Here is a 4,667-nt window from a genome sequence, read left to right on the forward strand (position 1 = left end):
CGAATTGCCTGAGTTCAGGAGCTTGAAACCAGCCCCAGCAACATGGTAAAACCCCATCTCAGGTAAAAATACAAAAAATTAGCCAGGTGTGGTGGCATGGGCCTGTAGTCCCAGCTGATCGAGAAGCTGAGGCATGAGAATTGCTTGAACCCGGGAGGCAGAGGTTGCAGTGAGCCAAGATTGCACCATTGCACTCCAACCTGGGTGACAGAGCAAGACTCTGTCTCCAAAAACAAAAGAAAAAGAAAAATGGTGCTCCCTTTTCCATTACTCTGCTGACCATGAACAAACACACTCTCACAGTTTTATCAATTCTTTGGTAACAATTAGAAAATACAAGCACTAGTTCACGTTGACAGTCCAGGATCTGTGAATTCTCTGCTCTGAGCCCATCCGGACTTCCCCAATCCCAGCTTTCTCTCCTTTGAAAACACTAAGACTAATGTCACTGCATTGGTTTTTACTTGAGTCAATTACCTGTCATGCCTGGAACAGGGATCGTACCCAGATTGCCCTTAGTCAAAATAATCACGAAGTGCACATCTATAAGAAGTACGGGAGCCAGTGGGTGAAAGCTTATGAACTCAGTGAGCACAATGGACACATCACAGGTATTGACTGGGTTCCCAAGAGCAACCGCATCGTCACTTATGGGGTAGACCGCGATGCCTATGTCTGGAGTCAAAAAGATGGTGCCTGGAAACCAACCCTGATGATCCTGAGAATTAATCATGCAGCTGCTTTTGTGAAGTGGTCCCCCCTAGAGAACAAATTTGCTGTGGGAAGTGGAGCACGACTCATTTCTGTTTGTTGAGTTCGAAATGACTGGTGAGCGAGCAAGCACATTAAAAAGCCGATACGCTCCACAATCCTCAGCTTGGACTGGCATCCCAACAACGTTTTGCTGGCAGCAGGATCATGTGACTTCAAATGCAGAGTGTTTTCTGCCTACATTAAAGAAGTGGATGAGAAGCCAGTCAGCATGCCCTGGGGCAGCAAGATGCCTTTTGGGCAGCTGATGTCAGAGTTTGGTGGCAGTGGCACTGGTGGCTGGGTGCACGGGGTAAGCTTCTCTGCCAGTAGGAGCCGCCTGGCCTGGGTCAGCCACGACAGCACTGTGTCTGTTGCTGATGCCTCCAAAAGTGTGCAGGTCTCAACTCTGAGGACGGAGTTCCTGCTGCTCCTGAGTGTGTCATTGGTCTCGGACAACAACGTCGTGGCTGCTGGCCATGTCTGCCGCCCAGTGCTCTTTAACTATGATGACCATGGCTGCCCGACCTTCATCTCCAAGTTAGACATTCCAAAACAGCATCCAACGCAACACGTCTGCCATGGAACGCTTCCGCAACATGGACAAGAGGGCCACGACTGAGGACAGCAACATGGCCTTGGAGACTCCGCACCAGGATAGCATCACTCAAGTCTCTATTTATGAGGTGGACAAGCAAGATTGTCGCAAATTTTGCACTACTGGCATTGATGAAGCCATGACAATTTGGGATTTCAAGACCCTCGAGTTTTCCATCCAGGTCCTCCGGATAATGCCCAAATGATGAGGCCTTTGCCATCCAGGGCCAATAAGAGCTGTAGTCCAGCAGCAGCTGTACGTAGCGCGATGGCCGAGAAGCCAGACCCAGAGAGCACTATAGAAATACATCCATCAATGCTGTGTAGGTTTTTTTGTTTGTTTTTGAGGCGGAGTCTCACTCTGTCGCCCAGGCTGGAGTGCAGTGGCCAGATCTCCAAGCTCCCTGCAAAGCTCCGCCTCCCGGGTTCCGCCATTTCTCCTGCCTCCAGCCTCCTGCGTAGCTGGGACTACAGATTACGCCACACCTGCGCCCTGGCTAGCTAGTTTTGTATTTTTAGTAGACGGGGGTTTCACTGGTAGCCAGGATGGTCTCGATCTCCTGACCTCGTGATCCGCCCGTCTCAGCCTCCCAAGTGCTGGGATTACAGGCTTGAGCCACCGTGCCCAGCCCTGTGTGGTTTTATTTGAATATAAAATTAGTGAAAGTGTTGGTTTTTTTAAAAGCAGTAAATTTTATTTATTTATTTATTTATTTATTTATTTATTTATTTATTTATTTATTTATTTCGATTTCATTCCATTCTTGACCAAAGCTCCCCTTTAAGTAGTTTGTTATGGAAAATCGTCACACTAACTTAAAAGACAGGGTGTGGGAGATATGTAAATTGTCCACTAGAAAACTAAATAAAAGAACTAAATGTGGGAAAAAAAAAAAAAAAGAAGAGGCCGGGCGCGGTGGCTCAAGCCTGTAATCCCAGCACTTTGGGAGGCCGAGGCGGGTGGATCACGAGGTCAGGAGATCGAGACCATCCTGGCTAACATGGTGAAACCCCGTCTCTACTAAAAATACAAAAAACTAGCCGGGCGTGGTGGCGGGCGCCTGTGGTCCCAGCTACTCGGAGGCTGAGGCGGGAGAATGGCGTGAACCCGGGAGGTGGAGCTTGCAATGAGCCGAGATCGCGCCACTGCACTCCAGCCTGGGCGACAGAGCGAGACTCCGTCTCAAAAAAAAAAAAAAAAAAAAAAAAGAAGAAAGAAAAACAAGCACTTAGGTCAGGTGCGGTGGCTCACGCCTGTAATCCCAGCACTTTGGGAGGCCAAGGCGGGCGGATCACCTGAGGTCGGGAGTTTGAGACCATCCTGACCAACATGGAGAAACCCCGTCTGTACTAAACATACAAAATTAGCCGGGCATGGTGGTGCATGCCTGTAATCCCAGCTATTTGGGAGGTTGAGGCAAAAGAATCGCTTGAACCCAGGAGGTGGAGGTTGCAGTGAGCCGAGATCGCGCCACTGCACTCCAGCCTGGGCAACAAGAGTGGGGAAAAATATAAATTAAAAAAAAAAAAGGCAGGGCACTGTGGCTCATGCCTTTGGAAGCACTTTGGGAGGCTGAGGTGGGTAAATCACCTGAGGTCAGGAGTTCAAGACCAGCCTGGCCAACATGGTGAAACCCGTCTCTACTAAAAATAAAAAAAAAAAATTAGCTGGGCGTGGTGGTGCATGCCCATAATCCCAGCTACTTGGGAGACTAAGGCAGGAGAATCCCTTGAACCTGGGAGGCAGAGGTTATAGTGCGCCGAGATTGCACCACTACACTCCAGCCTGGGTGACAGAGCGAGACTCCCTCTCAAAAAAAAAAAAAAAGAAAAGAAAAGAAAATACAAGCACTAATTCATATATCAGATTCATGTCACATTCTCAAATTCATCTAAATTTTCTTGACATCCCTTTTTATACCAGTGGAGCCCTGATGGAGATACTTAATAGAAGTTTTCTCTCTATCAGAGAAATAAGCTGATGAGAATAATCTCAATGAAGGTGAAAACTCTGTTGTTTTCTGTGACCTGGGGAAAAAGCTTAAGGTGAATTTCCATTCAGATTGGTTATAAACAGACAACATACAGATGTGGATGAACTAGGTATAATTAAGTTTTTCTATCCACAAACCAGGTGAAAGAAAGTATTGGAGTAGGCAGATAGCGAGGCATGAGCACGTAAGAAGCCCGTGTCACCCGCAAGGGGTCCTGATCCAGAACCTAAGAGAGGGTCCTTGGATCTCACGCAAGGAAGGATTCAAGGTGAACCCATACAGAATCATACAGTGAAAGCAAGTTTATTAAGAGAGTAAAGGAATAAAGAATGGCTACTCCATAGGCAGAGCAGCCTCCTGTCTCATCCTGCGACCAAGAATGCCTTCACTTACTGGGAATGTAACCCAGCAGGTCTCAGGCTTATTTTCTCCAGCCCCTATTCCAGATGGAATTGCTCTGGTTCAAACGTCTCTGACATTTTGGAATCTTTAGAAATGCAACTCACTGACCGGGCGCGGTGGTTCATGCCTGTAATCCCAGCACTTTGGGAGGCTGAGACGGGTGAATCACGAGGTCAAGAGATCGAGACCATCCTGGCAAACATGGTGAAACCCCATCTCTACTAAATGTACAAAAAATTAGCCGGCCTAGTGGCGGACGCCTGTAGTCCCAGTTACTCAGGAGGCTGAGGCAAGAGAATGGTGTGAACCTGGGAGGGGAAGCTTGCAGTGAGCCAAGATTGCGCCACTGCACTCCAGCCTGGGTGACAGAGCGAGACTCGGTCTCAAAAAAAAAAAAGAAATGCAACTCACTGAGAGTCTCCTTAAAGATGCTGCCCACTGACAGCAAAAAAAGATCAGTGGCTACATTGCCTCCACTTGGCCTTGGGGCTGCATTTCTCTGGCCCAGAAGAGGACTTATCAGGGGCTAGCTGGACATAATCGAGATGGGGCTTTTCTCCATTAACAACCATGTGTACTTCTGTCATAACTCACTCTAGAAGAGCCTTCTGCTCAAAATGATACTAAAACACACACCGGTGGGTGGAGATTTGAGATGCTAAGGAGACATGTGGTGTGTGTACCAGCATGGACCCTCCCAGGGCTCTCCTGGTCAGAGGACTTCCTGGAACATGCTTGCTAGGAACATCTCTGCACAGCCCCTTCATGAATAATCATGTCAGGTTCTCATAAAAAGGCTCTGCCCAGCACTAGTAGGAACAGACTCATTCTTTTGAGGAGCCCACCCTGTTCCACTGTTCGGGGTGTCTCTTCTTTCTGAGCTTCTATGCCTTTAGATAAAGGGCACTTACCTGCTTAACTCTT

General features: G+C 48.0%; 1 pseudogene; it reads left to right on the plus strand.

Annotated features, from left to right (window-relative positions):
- The first annotated feature begins 482 nt into the window (after positions 1-482).
- Positions 483-1,553, plus strand: LOC101010465 (annotated as a pseudogene).
- The last annotated feature ends 3,114 nt before the right edge of the window (positions 1,554-4,667 follow it).

The sequence above is a fragment of the Papio anubis genome, chromosome 20 (assembly GCF_008728515.1).
Source record: "Papio anubis isolate 15944 chromosome 20, Panubis1.0, whole genome shotgun sequence".
Taxonomy (NCBI): Eukaryota; Metazoa; Chordata; class Mammalia; order Primates; family Cercopithecidae; genus Papio; species Papio anubis.